The sequence below is a fragment of the Petaurus breviceps genome, unplaced genomic scaffold (genome assembly GCF_028583685.1).
Source record: "Petaurus breviceps papuanus isolate PSGF00001 unplaced genomic scaffold, PetGlider_PUasm1.0 78, whole genome shotgun sequence".
Classification (NCBI taxonomy): domain Eukaryota; kingdom Metazoa; phylum Chordata; class Mammalia; order Diprotodontia; family Petauridae; genus Petaurus; species Petaurus breviceps.
In genome coordinates, this window is record NW_027186502.1 from 3,275,158 (window position 1) to 3,299,461 (window position 24,304).

At 39.1% G+C, this 24,304-nt stretch overlaps 1 pseudogene; it reads right to left on the reverse strand.

Moving 5' to 3' along the window:
- Window positions 1-19,255, reverse strand: part of LOC138175603 (polyadenylate-binding protein 4-like) — a 32,010-nt pseudogene extending 12,755 nt beyond the window's left edge.
- Between the last annotated feature and the right edge of the window lie 5,049 nt (window positions 19,256-24,304).

Genomic DNA, 24,304 nt, shown 5'->3' on the forward strand with positions numbered 1-24,304 from the left:
CTCTGGGTCTCTCTTTCCTCCTTCACAAAGTGAGGAGATTGGGTTGACTCTAGATTCTTTGAGGATTTTTAAAGCTCTATATCTCAGATCATGTGACTTCATGCTGAGAAAAAAGTGTTACTCCAGGGACAAAAGGAACATTTCTAAGAAAATCAATGACTTGTAGTTATAGTCAGTATATGTCACTCAACTTTATGATCTATTACTACCTACAAGGACCACATACCATGTAGTATATGCCAGTGACCTGACTCTTCTCTACAAATTTCTAGAAAAGAAGAAACACACCCATGCACAAGTTTTCTTAGGGGCCTCAATTTCTGCAAAGTATCTAACTCTTGTAGACCTAGAGATCAGCTTTTGGTTTCCAGTGCTCCAGTCCGAGGGGAAGATTTTCAATCTTGATTTAGCCATCTGACATATTGACCATCTCCCAACTTTTTGTCATCTGCAAATCTGAGTAAGGTGACTTTTATGCACACATACATGTATATACACATGCATATATATGTATACATGTGTATATGTATACATACATATATGTATGTATGTAACATACATTTAAAATACTGATTAAAAAAATGAAGTGATCAGGAGAGAGGCCTTACCTGGACAATTCCCTCCAAAGGAACATTTATTCATTAATCATTAGGATATCAGACAGTTATTAAATAATTGACAATTTTAATTTATTGTTTGTTTACCCATCTATCTCAAATTTCACCTCTTCTCCATTTTTTAGAAAACCAAATGACATACCTTCATGTATCTGCACTAAATGTTTAGCTTAAGTCAGCAAAGGGAAAGGGATAAGGATTTGAACTTAAATTTCACTGGTTAAAGGGAACTCTGAGGAGAGAAAACTCCTTCCACTAATGTGGGTTGGTACTTTTCTGCAAAACTCTGAAGAGTTTTCATAGAGTTTCCTGGACCACTGAGAGATCAAGTGATTTACCTAGTGACATACACAGCCAATGTATGTCAGAGGTGCACCCAGGTCATCTTGGCTTTGTGGAGACTGGCTTTCTATCCACTAAGCCAAATTGCCTCCCCATGTAGCAGACACACATGGCAAAGTAGGCACAACTTGTTTCTCTCCTCCTAACTTTTTATCTCTACTCCAACTCCAACACTTTCTACTAAAATGTTGACCCAAGTATATCATGTGATTCTTTATCATTGTCACTCTTCCTAAAAAGATGAAATTTAATAGGAGTGGATGAAAATCAATGAGCTTTGGGTTCAAATGATCAAGTTGCAATTAAATGCTTGGGAGATAGAAGGTTCACGTGAAGGAAGGTTGGTGTGTTAGATATAGAAGTGAGGTCTCAGGCCTGTCTTGGGCCTGTTCTCAGGACCTCTTCTAACTGTACTTCTCATCCCTCCCAGGGTTCTGTCCTGACAAAGGGGACAGACAAAGCTTTGTGGAAGCACATGGATGACTTTCTGTAAATCACTCTGCCTGTTCCCCCAAACCTTCTGGAGCTTAACTTCATAACCCATTTTGCATGTGTTACTGAGGAATCTACCTGAACTCTTCTTGAACCTGTTCATTGTCAGTCTGTACCCCTTGGTGGCGCCACCAGTTCCATGTGATCTTTAACTTTTCCTTATTCCATAGCAAGTAATTGTGGATAAAAAAGAGACACCACAACCACAAATACCTGGACTTTTTTTTTAGTAGATAGAATTGGAGTTATCCCTTCCTGACATGATTTGAGGGGTATCCTTAGGGTTCAAAATATTTGCCTGAGTGATCTACATGTAAAGGATACAGTGACCTTTGATGGCAATTAGAATATCCACCATTGTATTCTTCTGAAATCTTACAGGTACTTTAGGGCCACTTTTTTTTTTGTTGCTTTTTTGGAGGGGGGAAGGCAGGGCAGTTGGGGGTAAGTAACTTGCCCAAGGTCACACGGCTAGAAAGTGTTAAGTGTCTGAGGCCAGATTTGAACCCAGGTCTACCTGACTCCAGGGCTAGTGCTCTATTCACTGCATCACCTAGCCACCCCTCCGGGCCATTTTTCATGGTGGAGGCTAATTAACAGGGAAAACCAAGAGGGCTGGCTTAGAGATGAAAGGACAAATTAAAAGGGATCCTGGTGTATGTCCTCAGCATCAGAAAGACTCCTAGTGAGCTGCTGACTCTGTGAGGAGGGAGGCCCACATCCATCCTGACCTGTGGCAGAGGAAAGGAATTCAGTCACCCTGATACAACTAGGAGCTGGTAGGGTCATTGCTTTGGAGGATTGAGTCAGAAGTCACCTCAACCTTTTTGGGACAGGAAGTAGACTTTTAATGGCTGAACTGAAGACATATTGGCTACCTTGAGCTATGGAGGTTAAGGAGTCTCACTTCAAAGATTAAAAACATTTTTCAGCCATAGGGAGTAGTATATAGGTAGAGATCAGTAGATCATAGTTAAGAAGCCTGAAGAGTAAGGTGAAAGTGCCAATGAAGAGATCTGACTTATAGACCAAAGAGAATTTTCTGCATCTTTCATCCTGATATTTACATTTGTTAATCAAACACAATTAGAAGCTCATAAATAATGTTTAAGGTGAATTGCAAAATGGTGCAGATGATTGTGGATATTTTCTCTATGTTGTATGTGCTGACTGTCATAAAAATTTATTTAATTTTCCTGGCAACACCCGTCTAAGTACCATAACAAGTCAGACTTTTGTATGGTAAATTTCTTAAACCAATGGACCCATTCTGCAAATGGGCATTTATTTCATTCTTTTGCTAAAAAGAACCTAGATTCCCTTTATAAACATTAAGGGGAAAATTAGTCAATTAATGTCAGCCAGTTTTACATAAAACATTCTAAGTAAAATTTCTAAGAATTGACAATATCTGAGAATATATTTTTAAATTAAAAAATAATTTGTTTCGGAAGGGGAAAGGCAAGGCAATTGGGGGTAAGTGACTTGCCCAAGGTCACACAGTTAGTAAGTGTGTCAAGTGTCTGAGGCTGGATTTGAACTCAGGTCCTCCTGACTCCAGGGCCGATACTCTATTCACTGCATCACCTAGCTGCCCCAATTTTCGAATATATTGAGAGATGTTTAAAACATTTAGTTAGTAGAAATATAAAAGGGTAAATAAGGAGAAATGGACTAACTAAATGTTTTGTGGTTCTGATACTTTTTCTCAACATACTTATCACAGTCCCTAGAGTTTTTTCTGAAAGATAACTTGCAATTAAAAATGGATTCATATTTTGTGAGTTATATATGAATGCAGAGAGGAATAGGAAAAGGAATCAGAGGAAGAAGAAATAAACAAAGAAATAGAAAGTAGAGAGGCATCTAAGTGAAAATTGGAAATATTTTTAAAAGGAAGAAAGTTTGAGGGAGTAGAATTAGAAGAGAGTACACACTGGGGTGGCCAGGAAGCACAGCGAGTAAGAGCACCGGCTCCAGTGTCGGGATGACCTGGATCAAATCCGGGCTCAGATACGCAGCACCACACCCAGAAATAACTGGCCGTGTAAACCTTGAGCAAGTTACTTAACCCCAATTGCTTTAAAAAAAAAAAAAGAAGAGAGCACACATTTCACAAAACATTTTAGGAATTGTGCTACCTAAACTATATTTAATTTAAAGAATGAAAGTCACAAAAATGTCATTGATGCATTGTGGTAAAAAAAATACTCGCCAAAGTTGTTCTCTGTGAGGTTAAAATTATGGTAAGAACCATGAGAACCATGACTGGTTATCTGTTGATCATCACCAGAAGTAAATGAGAAAGAATCATGGAACACATTGTTGTCTAAATTTTCCAAAGTTTTTCCAAAGACTTTCACGTTGCAAAATGACAAAACTTTTTCTTTCCCTGGTTTTGTGATAGTCACATATCTTCCATTCATTTCTTCACAACTGAAAACATATTTTATCCCTAGATCCAACAAAGGAATGAAGGCACATCTGGAGAGAAACAATTTTATTATTTGCAAAAGCATAATGTTAGTTAAATGTGGGCTGCTCAGCAGGAAAACTAAAGATGAATTATTTATTCCTTTGTGTTATCCTGATTCTACTGCCCAATAATTTAGCCCTGTCTATTCCCTATTCATTAAAATAGAGCTTAGTGCCAACATGAGTTTTTTAAAAAAAATTTATATTTAGCACTTTTGTCTTTTAGATCCTAGCTTAGCAAAAAATAAATCATTGGCCCCAAAGATATTTGAGGTGGGGATTATTGTGTGAAAGAGAAGAGGGGCATAGACTGTGGCTAGCAAGAAGTTAACATGTTAAAGATTATGCTAGAATCAATTTCCTTGACCTAAAATTTTTACTTTGACTGCATGTAAATTTACAATTTACATTGTCATATTTGGAACATGATTGTTCAAATGAAAAGGCTTAGGTAAATACCTGGCATTCCACTTTTCTCCCTGATCAGGTGAATCTCCCACCAGGATCAGGGTTCCTTCTATTTGTTCAGGACAGCAATTGGTGATTGACTGGTGATTGACACAGATCCTAGAGTTTGTGTTGAACCCAAATCTATCATCCATCAAGGGTCATTCTCTTTTAGGGTTTGAACACAATAGCTGCTGTGAACAGACCCATCCATAGGTTTCTCAGGAAACTGGGAAGAAATGAAGACACTAGACTGAAAGGTTGGTCTTTGTTTTGACAGTTCTGGACCTGAAGTGATGAGAAAAGTGAGATTGGATGTTAGAAACTAGGTAACCAGTGCATCCTTGTGGCAATTTGTGTGGAGAATAGCTTAGTATATTGGAAAGATTACTGGTTTTGAATTGAGAAGACCTGGGTTCAAGTTCCAGTTTTGACAATACTATGTGTGAGACCTTAGATAAGACTTTTCATCACTCTGGGCCTCTCTTTCCTCATCTACAAAATGAGGACATTGGATTGACTCTAAATCCTTTGAGGTCTTTTTAAGCTCTTCATCTGAGATCCTGTGCCTTTATGCTGAGAAGGAAGAGTTGTTCCAGGGACAAAAAGAATATTTCTAAAATTGATCAATCAATCATTTGAGGAAATACTCAATATATGTCACTCTTAACTTTAGGATCTATTGCTGACCACAAACTATGTAGCATATGTAATTGATCTAACTCTTCTCTGCAAATTTGTAGAAAATAAGAAACACATCTATGCATGAGTTGTCCTAGGGGCCTCAATTCTGCAAAGCAACTAACTCTTGTAGACCTGGAGGTCAACTTCTAGTTTCCAGTACTCTAGCCTAAGGGGAAAATTTTCTTTTTCTTTTTTTGCTTTTTGGAGGGGCAATTGGGGGTTAAGTGACTTGCCCAAGGTCACATGGCTAGTAAGTGTTAAGTGTCTGAGGCTTCATTTGAACTCAGGTTCTCCTGACTCCAGGGCTAGTGCTCTATTCACTGCGCCACCTAGCTGTTCCCTGGGGAAGATTTTCAACCTTGATTTAGTCATCTGCTCTATTGACTACGCCTCCCAATTTTTTGTCATCTGCAAATATGACCAAGTTGACTTCTCTATATATATTTTAAAAATCACTGACCAAAAAACCCCAATCAAACAAAAAAAAAACCAAATCAACAACCAAAAAACCTGAATAGGGATGAGCAAAGGGGCTGCACCTAGATGATTCCCTCCAGGTTAACATCTATTTGCTAATAATTACTCTTTGTAGATAGTCATTCATCTATAATTGTATTTTATTGTTTCTAGATTTACCCATCTATCACAAGTTTCACTTTTTCACTTTATAAAAAAAACCTCAAATGACCTTCTTCATGTATCTGCACTTAATGCTTAGTCTAAGTCAGTGAAGGGAATGGGATATTGATTGGACCTTTAATTTCTTTTGTTGAAAGGAACTCTGCAGAGAGAGAACTCCCACTAAAGTGGATTGGTACTTTTCTTCAACTTAAGAGTTTTCATAGAGTTTCCTGGGCCATTGAGAGATCAAATGTTTGACCACGGCCGCACAGCCAATGTATGTCAGAGGTGAACCCAGGTCATTTTGGCTTTGTGGAGACTGATTTTCTATCTGCTAAGCTAAATTGCTTTTCAGTGTAGCCGGTGCACAGGGCAAAATGGCACAATTTGTTTCTCACCTCCCAATTTTTTATCTCTTCCACCCCAACACTCCTTACTAAAATATTCATCAAGTTCAATGTTTATCATTGACCCTCTTCCTTTTTTTTTTTTTTTTGCTTTTTGGAGGGGGAAGGCAGGGCAATTGGGGTTAAGTGACTTGCCCAAGGTCACACGGCTAGTAAGTGTTAAGTGTCTGAGGCCAGGTTTGTATTCAGGTCCTCCTGACTCCAGGACCATTGCTCTATTCACTGGCACTCTTTATAAAAAGATGAAATGGCTGATGAAAATCAATAAGCCTTGGGTTCAAACGACCAAGTTCCAGTTAAATAATTGGGAGATAGAAGGTTCACATGAAAAAATGTTGATGTGTTAGATAAAGAAATAAGATCTCAGGTCTGTCTTGGTCCTGTTCTCAGAACTTCCTTTGACTGTCCTCCTTATCTCCTAGATCTCTATTCCTTGCAGTAGCAATCAAAAGAGTGTTTTGGAAGCACATGGATGACCTTCTGCAAATCACCCTCAGAAGCTCCAGTTATTTCCTAAAACTTTCTTGAGCTTAATTTTGTCATGATAAAAATCTGTGATAAAGAGAAACTGAGGTCCAAAGTTCTGAGCATGTTCTCTTTATTGCAAGTTCAGCAATTGCCAATAAAAGAACCCAGGACAAGTCAAAGAGGCATCTGACAGACAGAGCAACTCTTTTATATAGTTGGTTATATAAGTTGCCAGTGATGCAAACTAAACTAAGATAGAGGTAGACAGTGGGCATCTGATGAACATATTGACTAATCTACCCCCTCCAACCCCTTCTTCCCTTTCACAATCAGCAAAAATCTCACATATTTTGAGTCTTTGTTGCCAGACCTTAGTCAACAGGAATAGGGAAGGTAAGCTATTACAAATTTTACCACTGAGGTCCATACAAGTAAGTCTAATTTTGGTCCATAAATATTAATACAAATTGATTTAGTACAATTCTCAATCAATAATTAATAAATAATACAAAATAAAATGTAGGGTATCAATGTTCAATTTCACACTCCTCCCCCTGCTTTGATTCAATGAAGATCTCTTCAATGAATCATCATCTATAAACCAAATTGATACAATCAGGCATAATCAGCATCCATTGGAATCAAATTAGAAATGGGGTGATAGAATGTAGTAACTACAATAATTTTATACAAGGCCAGTCATGAGAGGCTTGGTTATTACTGTTTCTATTTAACTTTTACAAATGCTCCAGCCAAGGTGATAAGTCTCTCATGCCTTTTCCATCTGCATGTTTTAGTAGATGGACACGAATGGGCTCCCATGACTCAGGAGTGCTTTGGCACTCCAGACTAAAGTCTTGCTACTTATTGTTGGCACCTTGACAGAGTCCACTGTGGGCAGTCACCTTTGGTAAGTGTAGCACCAATGCACTATTAACAGTGTCCACAGTCCCTATAAATATACCTGCATGGTGCTTGATCACAAAATATAATAGACTCTCCATAGGGAAGACAGAAGCAAAACATTTATTCAGACATCAGAAAACTGAATCCCAAAACTAGTAAGCCAATTTCATCATAGTAGCAAAGAAGTTAACAAACCACAACAGTGTCACAGAGAGCCACAGCATCCTTTAGCCTTCCCACAAACCAACATTTACTCACAAGCCTAACTGTCTACTTGCCTATTGTCATCTTTTCTCCCACTGTCTAGCTGTTCTGACTCCCAGCTTCCTGTGGGCTCTGTTCCACCCTTCAGCAAACTCTTATCACCACAGGTTCCATGTGATTCATTCAGCCTATTAGGGGGCAGAGTTTATTTTTCAAATTCCCTTAGGCTTATTAAGGGGCAGGGAAGATCTTCACATTTCCATTATCATTACAGTAAGCTAGGCTTACAGAGAAAATGGCACATGGAAAAGGTAGAATTTACATGTCTTTCAGGTAATAGAATGATCACATGCCTTTGTACTCTATATTAGCACACACTATTTAATCTCCAGTTCAGTTTCAGATGCCTCAGGTATTCATGTGGTCCCTGGACTCATGGTCTCATTCTGGAGTAGGTCACAGTTGAGGGTAGCTCTGAAGGTGAGTCTTCATAGAATGGCTGTTTATCTGGATCAAGGACACTTGCAAAGGTCCCTAGATGTTCTTGCTATAACCTTCACCTTCGAAAGGCTTCCCCTCAACTTTCCCAGAGACAGACATCCACCTGTAGCAGTTTTCAGACTGCAGAAACACATGGCATTCCCCTTGAATGACTATCTCTCCTAATGTTTTATGAGAGATCAGACATTTATACCCCAAATCATAACTTAGTATGGCAGCAGATTAAAGTCCCAAGAGACTCTTCCTCAAACAGAAATATTTCTGTAAGTACAGCTTAGGCCTAGGTTATTGCTATAATGTCACCAGTACTTAAATAACTCCATAATGGACTTCTATACCAGCAAATATTTGTATTACTTGTTAACACTTAAAGAGAAAATAAAATCTCTAAAGTGAAGACCTGTTGTCACCAGCTAGGCTTAAAGATGTCACTCTATCGTGTTTCCCCGATAATAAGACACTGTCTTATTAAATTTTTTGGAAAGAAAAACACCAGAGGGCTTATTTTCAGGGGAGGGCTTATGTTGTCCTGCCTCAGCTCTCCTACGCGGCACTGCTCTCAATGGCGCCAGCAAGCAAATCACTGGGGAAGAACAGGATGAAGTGCTCACTGCTGCAGCTCTGATTGGATGCAGCTCGGAGCGCGGCGTGCATTTCACAGGGTGGGGGACGGTGCATACAGAGGGTACCGTAATGTAGCATGTAGCACAGGGGATCACCTTTACTACAGTGGCAATCTCAATAGGGCTTGTTTTCGGGGGAGGGCTTATTTTAGAGGAATCTTACACAGTAAGGGGAGGGCTTATTTTCGGGATAGGTCTTATTATCGGGGAAACACGGTATCACACATTACTTATAGTAGGTCCAATAATTTTCATAAACAATGGGCAAAGAGCTTCCCAGATGAAATAAGTTTTTAAAAATAAAGTTTCCCCCTTTGGTTTAGTTTCTTAGATTTCAGTTTTACTTTGGCAATAGGGTTGATAAGGTTTCATGAACTTAGACATGTAGAAAGTTTAGATAACTTAAAGGTTGTATGTAACTTGTATCCCCAGAGTAAGTCACCATTATTAACCATTTAAAAGAGTAAATGCCTTATTTAATAATTAACACAACTTGTTAGAAAACTAGGTAGTCCAATACATGTTAAGGGAAGCTGCTTTTCTAATAGTATTGCTCAATATTTCAGAAAAAATTTTATACAATCTCATGTATCATAAAACATGAAACAAAACTTCTTATACTTTGTGTGACAGCTCAATTGGACATATTTCCACCTTGTTTTACATAAAAGTTCATTCATTTTAGAATCTTAAAGTAGCTCAGTAATAATAGGCAACAATTATATAATGCTCACCACATGACAGGCACTGTGATAAGCACTTTATAATAAAATGAAGAGGAAAATGCTGTCCATCCTTCTCTAAGATTTCAACAAAAACTTCCACACTCTAACTTTTTAATAAATGTTAAAAGACCTTGAGAATTATTTCCGCAAAGTGTGATAATGGAAAATGTAGGTGTTAAAACTAATGACTATGTAAAAGTACATGTTTTTTCCTCCTTTTGGGAGGAACTGTTTGTTGGGAATCCTCCAAATTCCTCATTGTAGAGTCCCTCATATTTCAGTAAGCAGGATGACTTTGGACAAAAAATCATCTATCTCCTTCTCAAAGTTAAACTCTTTTGTGCTAGAAAAGCATTCACCCACCAATATCACAAAGGAGTTTACTTGGCAATGACCAAGGGGATAGGCCAGAATTCAACTATAGAACAGGCACCTCATAGATAATGATATTTTAAAGGGTCTCTGCTGTTCTTTGTATCACTGCAAATTTTTATTACTATATACAATTTTTTCTTATTTTAACCATTTTCTTTTTCTCAATTTATAGTATATTGTATAAAAGCAACTTCCATTTTGTTGCTAATACTTAGATGTGTAAAGAAACATGTAAGCACCTTTTCTTTAACTATGAAAGATCTTAGTACCTATTTGTCTCCTTCTTTTACAAAGTTTGTGATATTTTCCAGTACTGTAAGTTATTAAATTTTTGTATCTAACAAGGCAATTAGAAGTTTAAGGCTTGTCTCTCACCAAAAGAAGAGTTAATTTTCTAATGATTTTAAATGAACAGAAATCTTTATCATACTGGTTTAATTTTTGGATTCAACTAACTCAAATATAGCTGTATAATCACTAATGTTAAGAATTTAAAATCTAAATTTTCACACAGTCCCTTAACTACCAGAATTTCAAATTTCAAGACTCACTGTTATCAATTAACTAATTTTAAAAACTAACTCAAATTGAAAAGTGACAGTGAGATTACAATTATTGGAATATAATTATGAACATCACATTGATTCTAGTTAAAAAAATTAAATATAAATTAAACAATAGTAATTTTACAAATTCTTCCATGTTTAAAGAGACGGATAATGTCTTGATAGCCTTTCCTAATGACATTTTCACTGACTCTTTGATAGTAAAACAGATTATTTTCCTTTTTGATCTATAATTAAATTTGCCTTATTGTCAAATGGTTAACAATGATTTGCATTTGAAAGATCCTTTGATTTTTAGCATAATATTTTCTTGATTTAAAGTATATGCTTTTATTAAAATTTTTTATTTCATATGCTAATTAGAGTTAACAGAAATTGAATTCCTGAGGGAAAAAAGTTTCTGAAGGGCTCAAAGTTTAACTTTTTTTCTGGTTCCTTCAAATCACTCAAAGTCTAAGAACATTTCTTCTGTTTTCTAATCTTAACTTATTATAGCCGTCATAGAAAAACATGACACTTTACTTCCTTTTCATTTGCTTCCTGATTTTAAAACAAGCTGGGAGCACTTTGGGGTTCACCTTCTTGTCCAAAATAGGTTAGATCTCTTACCATAGTGGAAGAGGAATAGGGTAGAGGAACGAAAAAAGGAGGATGCAATCAGGACAGAATAGTCCGAAGCAGAAGCTTTAAAGAGTGGTGGGTGTGTCCCATTAGACAGGGCTGGGCCACACCAAGCATACACATAGTAAATTTGTTCGAATCATTATTCAATGGTCATTCTTGGTTTCTCTGATGTGCAATAATCAAAAGTGTCAAATTTAGGCCAAAATAGTTCATCAGCTTAATCTCTAGCAGTCTTAAATTAAAGGCTACTCAATTCTGCTTTTGTCATTATCAGCTGAACTGGCAGCTTGTCTTGATTCCAGGAGTAAAGCAGATCCTGAGGGGTGGTCTCATGGGAACACTACTACCTGTCCCCATTGTCACCTGTAAGGGGATATTGAATGGGAAGTCAGCACCGGCAGCAGTCACAAATAATTCAGGGAGAGTGATTATTAGGAAGTTGCCCAAATGATCCTCTGGTGGCGCCCTTGTGGAAGAGGACAATGACTACTGGGTCATTTCCCACTCATTATAACCAAGCCCCATAACACAAGGATTCCCCATAGACCTTCCTCCTTTATGACTGAGCCAATTTAGAAAAACTAATTAACGTAATGAATTTAAAGTAGTCAATTATTTTATTGGCTAAAGAGTTGGTCCACTACCACTTAAAAGAAGGGGGAAGTTTCAGCTGAAGAGCTGTCTAGCTTTGGCCAGCTGCCACTATATAAAATGGAAGTGGTTGGCATTAAAAATCTTCCTTCTTTATGAATTTTGCTTTCTCTGAAATTTTTGCTAAAATTCTAGTGCACACAATCAATTTTAAGAACTTAAAAAATCTATTTCAATTCTACTTATACAATAGCTGTCTAGGTTCCTTAGAGACTTTCCTAGTTGGTTCTGTTGATAAGGATCTCCTATTCAGGAACTTACCTTGGTTTGGAGAAAATTTGGTTCAAAACCAAGAAGGATGTCCAACCTTCAGGGTGTCCTCAAAGATGAGGGGGTTAGAGGACTTCCTGGGGTGGAGGTGTTATCACTCAGCTCCTACCTGGCTTCCCAGTTGTCATGATAAAAATCTCTTAGAGAGGGACGGCCAGGTAGCACAGTGAGTAAGAGCACTGGCTCCAGTGTCAAGATGGCCTGGAGATCGAATCCCGGACTCAGACACTTAGCACCCACCCAGAAACACCTGGCCGTGTAACCTTGAGCAAGTTACTTAACCCCAGTTGCTTAGGGGTGGCCAGGTGGCTCAGCGAGTAAGAGCACCAGCTCCAGTGTTGGGATGACCTGGAGATCGAATCCCGGGCTCAGATACTCAGCACCATACCCAAAAATAACTGGCCATGTAACCTTGAGCAAGTTACTTAACCCTGATTGCTTAAAAAAAAAATCTCTTAGAGAAACCAAGGCAAAAAATTCCAAGCATGATCAATTTATTAGCAAGGTTAGCAATTGCCAATTAAAAGGACTGTATACTTTCCAGGAAGAGCAGTTCTTTTATACAGTTGGTTACATAAGGCACAAATGATGCAAACTAAACTAAGACTGTTATTGGTTTGACACAGAGATAGAGAGGTGGGCAAACATCTTATAATCAGGTTGACTCATCTTCCTTTTCCCCACTCCTCTCTTCTATACCCAGCAAAAGGCTCACAGTGTTTGAGTCTTTGTGGTTAGACATTAGCTCATAGGAACAAAGACATTAAGTTCTTACAAATTTTACCACCGAGGCTTATACAATTAGGTCGAAGTTTGATCCATAAATATTGGTTCTATTGATTAGATATGCTAATTAGAAGCAATTATTAATGAATAATTAATAAACAATAAAAGTATGCTGGGGTATTAATTTTTGATTTCATGACTTCATAATACATTTTGCAAATGTTACTGAGGCATGGAAGGAAGTCTTCTTGATCCTGTTCATTTTTTTTTTTTTAAGCAATCGGGGTTAAGTAACTTGCTCAAGGTTACACGGCCAGTTATTTCTGGGTGTGGTGCTGAGTGTCTGAGCCTGGGATTTGATCTCCAGGTCATCCCAACACTGGAGCTGGTGCTCTTACTCGCTGAGCCACCTGGCCGCCCCTAAGCAATTGGGGTTAAGTAACTTGCTCAAGGTTACACGGCCAGGTGTTTCTGGGTGGGTGCTAAGTGTCTGAGCCCGGGATTCGATCTCCAGGTCTTCTCAACACTGGAGCCGGTGCTCTTACTCGCTGTGCTACCTGGCCGCCCCGATCCTGTTCATTTTTAGCCTGTACCCCTTGTATCAGTAGTTCTTTTTTTTTTGCCTTTTTTGGGAGGGCAATTGGGGTTAAGTGACTTGCCCAAGGTCACACGGCTAGTTTTGTGTTAAGTGTCTAAGGCCAGATTTGAACTCAGGTCCTACTGACTCCAGGGTTGGTGCTCTATTCACTGTGCCACCTAGCCACCCCTATTGTATCAGTAGTTCTGTGTAATCCTTGTCTGATGTGTAGTTTTGTCTTTCACTTATTCCAAAGCTAGCTAGTTTAAATGGAAAAAGATAACAAATCATACCTGGGTCTAGGAGTGGTTGGAATTGGCATTCTCCCTGACTGATGTAACTTGAGGTGTGATCTTAGACCTCAAAGCATTTTTCTGAGTGATCTACAGAAGAGCCATATAAAGAGGTGGGGGGGGGGGGCGGCTAGGTGGTGCAGTGAATAGAGCACTAGCCCTGGAGTCAGGAGGACCTGAGTTCAAATCTGGCCTCAGACACTTAACACAAAACTAGCTGTGTGACCTTAGGCAAGTCACTTGAACCCAATTACCCTACCTTCCCCCTCCAAAAAGCAAAAAGAAAGAAAAATCTAAAGAGGTATAAGGACCTTTGATAGTAACTAGAATATCCACCAGTGTTTTTGTGCCTTCTGAAATCTTATAGGTATTTTTAAGGGTCATTTAGTGCCCCCTAGTTGGGGACTAATTACTGGGGAGCATAAAGTGGCATGATTGAAGATGAAAGGATAAATTAAAAGATATCCTTGTATATATCCCCAAATGCAGAAAGACTCAGAGTGAGATGTTGAATTTGTGGAGAGGGAATCCCTACATCCATCCTGATGCATGGAAGATGAAAGGAATTCAGTCACCCTCACACAACTAGGAAATAGTAGAGACCTTGTTTTGGGGGAGAGAGTCATAGAGGTCACATGGAGCCTGAGTTACATGGAGTCCATTGTGGGAGGAGCTCACCCAACAGAATAACCAAATAGAGCAGGAGAGGCAGTGCAGAGAACAAGAGAAAGGCAGAATGGAGGGAGGAACTTGCCTAGGGGGACTTGTTTGTGGGGAGGCCTAACACAAAGAATGCTTAAGATCACAGTGCTTCCTGGATCAGTGATGAGTACCTTGCTAAATCTTACTTCCTGGTATCCTACTAGTGATGTTCCAAATAAATATTTTGGTTTTGCCTTTGAGGAAGAGAGTTTATTATATTTTACAAATCTATCCTGGAAATACATATGCATATTCATAGCAGCTGCTATGGGTGTCTCATTGATGTTACGGTTTCACATGAAGCAGGAGAAATATGGACAATCTCTGAACCTCTTCTCAGAGTATGAATCCCATAAAATACATAGAAGTTCAAAGCCAGCCAAATAAACACCTTTAAATACAAATTCCTAGACCCCAGATTAAGAACTCTGGTTTTATATGAATCATATTGTCAACTATGAATCTTTCACAGAAGGAATTATAGATTATATTACTGAAGAGGAAAGAATGTTGCTATTAAGTTGTTATCAGTCATGTCTGACTCTTTGTGATGTCTTTTTGGGGTTTTCTTTGCAAAGATACTTGAGTGACTTGTCATTTCCTTCTCCAGCTATTTTATAGATGAGGAGATTGAGGCAAACAGAGTTAAGTGAATTGTCCAAGATTACACAGCTATTAAGTGTCTGAAGCAAATTTGAACCCAGGTTCTAGGACTGGCACTCTACCCACTGTGCTTCCTAGAATACTCACCAGTTAAGCCTGTGCCATTGCTAACATGAGGTGATGAAGGCCAAGATTCAGGACTGAGTGATGGGAGACCAGGAGAGATTGATTCTGATGCTTTTCCAAAGACTCGTACTTCACGGAAAGATAGAAATGTTTCTCTCTTTGGGTTGACAACACTCACATATCTTCCTCTCATCATCCCGCATCTGAAAAACTCTGTTTTCCCATGGTCCAAGGAACCAATGACTGTACATATGAAGGCAAACCATATTTTAATTAGTAAAGCATCGAATGTGATGATTTAAAACAGCTACATAGAGGTCAGTCAAAGATGATTAATCTCTTGCCTCACTTATTTTAAGATGGATTCTCAGACCAACATTAAACCTGGTTTATACCCTGGGAATAATAAAAAGTCTTATCAAGAAGGACATCACAGAAAGTTGTCCTCAGGGCAGCAAATGATATCATCATCCACTGTCTCCTTGGAATATCCATGATAGGTATAGTAATTTCCTCTTATCCCTTATCCTCATACTTCGCTTCCATACAGCCTCTGTTGCCAGTTGCTAAATCTTGTTTATTCTTCCTCATGTGTGACGTGTCCTGGGTTTAACTTTTTTATCTTCTTTTCAACACCTAGCTCAGGTGCTCACCTGAGCACATAGCTGGCACATAGTAGACACTTCAAAATGACTGTTGATTGGAACATAATTGAATTAAAGCTTTCGGTTCTTATGTGCTCCATGCATCTACCATGTGCCAAACACTGTGGTAAACACCTCAGTTACAAAGGTAAAAAAGAGACAGCCCCTTTCCTCAAAGACCTTACCTTCTCTTAGAGAGGACAATACATGCATGTACTTAAGTATCTACAGAGTAAATACAAGGTCTTCAAAACTGGGGAGATCTATAAAGGTGATGCTTAATCTCAGTCAGTCAAAAAACATTCCATAAACATACTATATATTAAGTGTTAGGGATACAAAAAGAGGCCAGAAAACAAAGTCCCTGTCCTAAAGGGGCTCACAATCTGTTTGGGAGAAAGCATGCAAACAATTATGTACAAACAAGCTCTCCACAGGACAAATCAGTCATATTTATAAAAGGGAAGACATTAGAATTTAGAGGCAGTGTAAAAGGCTTTCTGTACAGGGTGGATTTTTAGTTGGGACTTAAAGGAAGTCTTATCCCTAGTGGAGATGAGGAAGGAGAACAGTCCAGGCATGGGGGGTGGGTGGGAATGGCCATCCCCAGAGTTGAGGTGGAATGTCTTGCTCATTGAATAGCAAGGAGGCCATTGTCCCTGGATCAGAGAGCACATGGTGGGAGTACAGTGTGAGAAGTTGGCCATTCACGTTTATCACCTATCCCTTACTAGTGGTCATCATAACCCCTAGGACACTTATTTCCTTACTAAATAGGGCCTGGTTCAGTCCTTCTCTCTACCACATGCCCTAATGCTCAGGGACTTCAACACATATTGATGTTTCCTCAAATAATGTAGCATGCTCTTTCTACAATCTACATAGTTCTCATGACTTACATTTCCACTCTATCTTAGCTACACACAGAGATGTTCACACCCTTGATCATGAATATTATCACAAGTATTCCACCGCTGTGTCCATGATCTCCAAAATTCATCTATCTTTTATCATTCAATTTTTTTCCTATGCTTATGAGACCAGTCTGCTTTCTTCATCCTTACTGTGATCTCCAATCCTGCCAACTGTCATTTCTTTTACAGGTCATCACCCCAGCACAGGCTACACCATCTTCCCTCCTCTAGATCCCTGGTGGATCAGTTTAACTGTATCTGTTGTTCCATTATACTACCAATGATCATACATTGCCAAACCCTAACCTTGGATTCCCCTTGCCATCCACCTTCTTTGTTCCTATTCACGTGTTGTTAAACAGAATTGGAGAAAGTTAGGAAACTGTGCTGCTGGCATCTACTACAAATTTATGTCACACATGGACTGCAGGCTGAGGTGTCTGCTAAGACTGGATAGCTGGATGGGGGCATGTTTGTAAGGAGGGACAGCTCTAGGTGCAGGGATGGCTATAGAAGGTCTAGGTGATGAGTTTTGCATAGCAGTGCCTCTTGTCCCCCTGACACTGAGATGTATATAGTAGGGAGATCGCAAAAAGCCTGAGCATTACTGGCTGGAGCCAGGTGGCAGAGTATTGGGCATGGCCTAGACTGGCAAATGGCATTTTGCATTCTTTGGAAGCCTTGAGGTCTCCTACCTTGTTGTAATCATGGATTTTCCAGATTTCATCTGGGCTATTTGATTATAAGCAAATTATAATTATATTATAATAAGGAATCTATTCTGTGCCTGGAACACTGCTGGCATGAAGTAGCACCCCTCCCCCCCCCCCCAACCCCAAATGGCTGAAACTGTTTAGTAATTATTTTGGCAGGAAGAGTTCTCATTCCTGCAATAAGCTGTATATACTGATTAATAAGAAAGACTTTTCTTTCTTTTATCTCTTTGTGTAAGGGCTTGGAGCCCACAATGCACCCATTGATTTCTGTTACTGCTTTGGTAGCCTCATCAACTGAAGAAAAACAGACAAAGCCAAACCCTTTACTTTGCCCACCTTCAAGCATCACCTTTGACACTGGCAATTGACCCAAAAGGAGAAAATTCCTCCTTTAACTTTTCATCATCAGTGGTGTCATTCGGATTCTCAATGTGGAGATTTGTCCCCTGGTAGTGGCTAATTCTCTTCTGTTTTAGTGGTTAAAATTTCTTTTTTAATTCAGTCTGGTGTTCAATTTTTTTTCTGTGTCTGGCCTCCAAATAGCATTTTCCCTTTGATGTCTTTTCCATTCATTTTTTCAATTGCTTTATTAATATCCTCATGTTTCTCAAAACTCATAGAACCAAAGCCTTTGGATTTTCCACTAAGGTTAGTCATCACTTTTACAGTCAGAGCTTTACCATTATTTGCTGGAAATTTCCTTCAATCTTTTGTCATCTGTGTCATCACCAAAGTATCTGATATAAGCATTAGTGAATTCCTTTGCTTTGGCTCCCAGCTCAGCTTCCTGTTCTTTCTTTCGACTTGAATTTACCCACAAACTTCGCAGCTGTCATCTTTTTCTTTTTGGAGGGCAATTGGGGTTAAGTGACTTGTCCAAAGTCACATGGCTAGTAAGTGTGTCAAGTGTCTGAGGCCAGATTTGAACTCAGGTCCTCTTGACTTCAGGGCCAGTGCTCTATTCACTGCACCACCTAGCCTCCCCAGCAGCTGTCATCTTTTTTTTCTTTTTTTTTATTATTAATCAAATGCTTTATTAACTCCTAGTTTACATCATTCATTTCCACAAGATTTTGAGTTACAAATTTTTCTCCCCGTTTTTCCCTACCCACCACCCCAAAAGAGCAGTCCCACAGGATATCCCCTCCTCCAATCTTCTCTCTCCCATATCTTCTCCCATACCCCCTTCTACTTTTCCAGTAGGACATGGTGGATCTACGCCCCAGTGCCTGTATATCTTATTTCCCAGTTACATGTAAAATAATATCAATAATAATAATATATATTTTAAACATTTGATTTTAAAACTTTGAATTCCAGATTCATTCCCTTCCTCCTTTGTCACCCACCCTTACTGGAAAGATAAGCAGTTCAGTATAGGTTGTACGTGTTTAGCTACGAAGAACATTTCCATAGTAGATATCTTGTAAAAGACTGACTGTATTTCCCTCCCTCCTATCCCACTTGTACTATTCTCTAGCTGTCATCTTCTTGATGGCCCTATCTGCGGCACCCTGGATCTCCAGGCTCATAAATGTGTAGCCTTTAGAACCATTCTCATCACATACCATCTTGTAGGACAACATGTTCCAAATGCTAAAGAGCTGCCATAAAGTGCCTTGTTGTCTATGGATTTATTCAGGCATCCAATAAAAACATTCCCAACCCCTGATATCCTCAATGAGGTATCCCACTGAGATGACATGATATAGATTGATTTGCCTTTAATTTCATCAAAGTTCACGGTGTTCGGGGATTGTTCAGCATCTGCTGGCTGTTGGAAGTTGACATAAATACACCCCAGGGACCACCTGTGATCATGTCCCTGCAGACCCAGATGGAGAACACAGGTTCAGCAGAACTAAATTTCCCACAAAGCATGGCTTCTGTGACATCTGAGTGCAAGTCACCCACAGATAAGGAGCCAGTGAGATAGCTAATGAAAGCAGTATTCATATCTCTACTCCCAATACCCCAGGACCCATCAGGAGTAACTTTCTCGAAGCAAAACAAAAATGGAAAAAAAAACCAGGCTAAAATTTAGTAACAGACAAGAGGTGAGAGAAAGGCTAAGCCAAACAGGGAAAGTTGTGGAACTTTTAAGATAACATAGAGATGATTTCCTAGGAATCACAGTAGCATGTTAAGGGAGACTAGCTATGCTATGAGACATGACAAAATGGGGCTGCTTCTCTCTTCTTTCCTGGGTAATGCCCATTCTGGTTCAAATTCTGAATTTCCAAATAGAATGGCCCTGTCTCCCCTCAGCCCCACCCCAAGCTCTTTCTAATTAAAGGGCTTTTTAAAACTATCACCCCACCCCAAGAGGGATGTTCTTCTAGAAGGACATACCCCAGCTAAATAGTGGGGTTTAAAAAGAGATCCCAAACATTAGCAAGATGCAGCCTCTCAGGCTGTGGGCAGTGGCAGCCATCATCTTTCTCAAGAGGAGGAGGCAAGCATAGAAGGCAGGAACTGGAATGCCCTAGTGGTGGCATGTGGGGGAAGAAGCCACATGGCAGAGTGCTGTGGGTCAGAGGACTTGGGCAAGGAAGGGAGGGACGGAGGAAGGGGCCATCGGCTCAGGGCTCAAGGATACATGGGGCTGTGGACAGAGAAGCAAGAGCATGGGGGGACTGGACAAGGACACAGAAGAGACAAGTGACAGCTGGGGCAGACAGGTGAGTGGGTGGCTTTTTCTCAGTCCTTTTGTTCTTCTGCTTTCACTTGGAGGGTTTTTTTGAAGGTTCTTTATTGGGGGAGGTTGGGATTTTAGAGTACTGTGCCCTGAACCCCACTTTTCCCATAAGACCAATGGTTTTTATTATGCATTCTGCCTAGTGTGATGCTTTTTGGGAATGCATATTGAAGAACTGATTATGACGATGCTGTCTTCTTTCTCTTATAATAATAGCCAATATTCACAGAGTATTTTAAAGGCTGAGAAACACTTTTCATGTCTTATTTATTTTGATCTTCAAGATTGGCTTTAAAGAGATAAAGTTGAGATTCATACCTGGTATTGGATATGCCTCCTTCTTCAGGGGAGTCCCCCACCAGGATCAATGCTCCACGTAATTCTTCAGTACAACAATCGTTTTCGGGGGATTATTGCCACAGATTTCACAGTTTCTGTCGATCCCAAATCTACTATCCACCAGGGATTAATCTCTTGGTTTGTTTGAATACAAGTGCCTTTTTCAAAACCACTGAGTAGAGAACCATCTACAGCTCTTTCAGGAGACCCAGAGGGAGTGGAGATGCTGGACTGGAAAGCAGGTTTCCCCTTTGATAGCACTGGAGCTGAAATGATGAGACATGTGAGGGTAGAAGTCAACCAGCCATCAGATGCAAAGTACCAACTCCATTACTAGAAAGAGGAATTGTCCCCAGAGGGAAAAAAAGGGACAAAAGAATTACTACCACCTTAAAGAAGTGATATAGAACATCTAGCCATCATCTATTGACCTCACCAATATATAGCATTCTCAGTTTTATTCATAATATAATTCAATAAATATACTACACTAATATACCATCCTCTTCTAAGCAGTTATATGTAGAGGAAAAGTCAAGACCACATTGTGGTTTGCATTGTAGTCATAATTCTCTGTTCAACTTTTCTTATGTATTCCTGGCTGATTGGTCAAATGCCAATCCCCCCCCCCCCCCCCCCCACCGCCCCTTTCTTTTGTCCTGATACATACAATTTCTGAAAAATAGTGACAAGCTAAGAGAATGCACATGGAAGTCCGAAATCATGTTAAGGTGAATTGCAAAATGGTGCAGGGGGTTGGAAGGATCATCTACAGGACATATCTGCTGGCTGTTATAAGCATTTATTCAATGTTGTTGGTAACTGCAGTGTGAATAGCACGGCAACATGAAAAACTTTTGGATATACTGGATTCAGATGTTTATTTAAGTCTAACCAATGATGCAGTCTGCAAATGAACACTTTAACTCCTTCTTTTTCAGAAAAGGACATGGGTTTTCCTCCACAAACTTTAAAGGATAAATGAGGCAATTAATCCCAAACAATTATACACAGAATATCCCAGGTAAAATTTCCAGAAAGGTCTAAAATATTGAGAATAAAGAGATTTAAAAAAAAGTCTAGTTACTAAAAATGTAAACAGGGCCATGTGAGAACAGAAGGGCTCACTAAATACTTTGCACTTCTCTTAGTAGTTCTTAGGATAGTGATTCTTCTCCCAATCATCACTAATCCACAGAACGCTTTCTGAAAGTTGTCTTCCAATGCAGAATGTATGCCTATTTTGTGAGCTGGATTTGAATGCTGAGAGGAATAGGAAAAAGATTAGAGAAAGAAGGAATAAGCAAAGAAATAGAAAATGGAAAGGAAACTGAGTGAGGATTGGAAATATTTTTAAAAGGGATAAAGTTTGGGGGAATAGCATTATAAGAGAGTGCACGTCTCATAGAATTTTCTGAGGAATTATATTGCCTCCATCATACTTGCTTTGAACAAAAATAGTTACAAAAATTCAAATATATATATATATATATATATACAAAATAAATACAAAAATGCTGATTCACTATATTGAAGAAAATTTACTCACTAAAGTTGTTCTCCGAGAGATCAAAATTATATGATGTAGCTGAAGAATTACCACTTCTGGGTGTTTCTGGGACATCACCAGAGATAGGTTAACAAGGGATAAAAATCATCACTGGAAGTTGCCAAATGACTGCTGTTTGAATCCCAGGGTTTTCCAAAGATTTGCACATTACAAAATGATAAAACCTTTATTCTCCCTGGATTGGTGATAGTCACATATCTTCCTTTCATTCTTCCACACTTGAAAACCCATGTCATCCCTAGACCCAAGGAAGGAACAGTTGCACATCTGGAGAGAAACCACATTGTTATTTGGTGAGAAAGTGTGGTGATTGAATGCAGTCTGCAAAAGATGGCAACTATAGGGAAGAATTGATTCCCTTTTTTTAAATCAGAGTTATGATAACAGAGCCTAGTAGCTCTATTTATTCCCTAATAATGGAAAAAGGTTTCATGCCAAAATGATCAGTTTTTGAAGATTGAAATTATAGAAAGCCCATTCACATGACTTGATGAGATATGAGCATCCTTTTTTTTTTCAGGGGGGAAGGCAAGGCAATTGGGGTTAAGTGACTTGCCTAAGGTCACACAGTTAATTGTGTCAAATGTCTGAGCTGGATTTGAACTCAGACCCTCTTGACTTCAGGGCCGGTGCTCTATTCACTGTGCCACCTAGCTGCCCCCCCAGAGCATCCTTTTTAATATCTCATTTGCCCAGATGTGGAATTATCTCTGACTCTTCCACATCTCACTCTGTGCTTTGCTCCCAGATTAGGCAATCAGTGCTTCGCTCCGTATTGAGATTTCTTCCCCTGCAACATCTCTCAGGTTAGATTTTTTTCCTTCTTCTCCAGGAACCGTTTTGGCATTGGACATTGTCCGTGAAGCCTAATCAAAACTTTGTGCTAGTATCCGAAGCCCTGTAGTTACCTTTTGCCTACCTACCACACCCCACTTTTTAATCAAGCAGCATTTCCTATATGAATTAACTGTATGGTATGGCAGGCACAAAAATCATTGCCTCTTGGGCTACATTGGAAGGGGCATAGCATCCAAGACTCGGAGAGCTTACAATGTTGTTCCTCCTGGTTGGCCCACATTTAGGGTTATGAACAGCTGTCATATTTTAGGAGAGATACTGGTAAGCTGAAGATCAGCCCTGGGAAGGTATGCATAAGGTAAATGGCCTTGAGATATTATTATTTGAAAGTCAATGGAAAGAACTGGGGATTTTTGACCTCAAAGAAATTTTATGGGACTTGCTGGAAGTGCAAGGAAAGAAAGAAAAGAAACAAGAATTAAACTTGTTATATTTGGCCCTTATAGGGCAAAACCAAAACTAATGGGTACATTAAGCAAAGTGGCCATTTTAGGCTTGTTTTTAGGAGCACTTCGACAAATAGCTAATCTATTGAGTAGGGTAGGTGGCCTTGGTAGTTAGTGAGATCCCCCTCGCTGCAAGTCTTCACACAAAGGCGAAATGATTTTTCTTCTAATAATGACTTTCTACTAAATATCGTATCTGTAACAATGATTAGTATATTCACTGCTAAGCATACAGCTGGTACACAATAAATACTTCCGCAGCTAAGGAATGAGTGAACAAATAAATGAACAGAAAATTAAATGAATATTTCATCTATATCATGCATGAATGGCTATAAACAGAAAAAATTGGGTTAATAGTCTCTTATCTTTTCTAGTAAAAGTCTGAATGAAGAGTACCCTTGGGGTTAACTCCTTGGTAACTTCACTTTTTTTTTTAAAGCAATCGGGGTTAAGTAACTTGCTCAAGGTTACACCGCCAGTTATTTCTGGGTGTGGTGCTAAGTATCTGAGCCCGTATTTGATCCCCAGGTCATCCCCACACTGGGGCCAGTGCTCTTACTCGCTGAGCCACCTGGCCACCCCTAGTGACTTCACTTCTGATCCACTATCCTAACTGGGTCAGTTCAGTCTTCCACTTTCAACTTTTTTTTTTTACTCAAATAAATACAGCATCTTTGGACATTGTTTTTGGCTCCAAGATATATTTTTTAAAGAAATAAAAAATCCTTTTGCTTTATGGTCTTAAACATACCTATAGGAGAGACAGGAGGCAGTGGAGAAGGGGAAGAAAGACTATGGCTACCAAAAAGTGAATATGCTCAATATTATGCTAGAGTCTTTCATTTCATTTTAGTATGTGAAAATTTACCCTCACAAACATTAGGTTTAATAAGTAACAAGAAAGTCCATTACCATTCCACCAACTTTCAGAAGGTAAAGCTTAGATCCATACCTGGCATTCAACTTTCCATTCTGATCAAGTGAGTCTCCCACCAAAATAATAACTCCATTTATCTGTTCATGACAGCAATCTTTTCGATTGGTTATTGATACAGAGTCTACAATTTGTGTTGAATGTAAATCTGCCATCC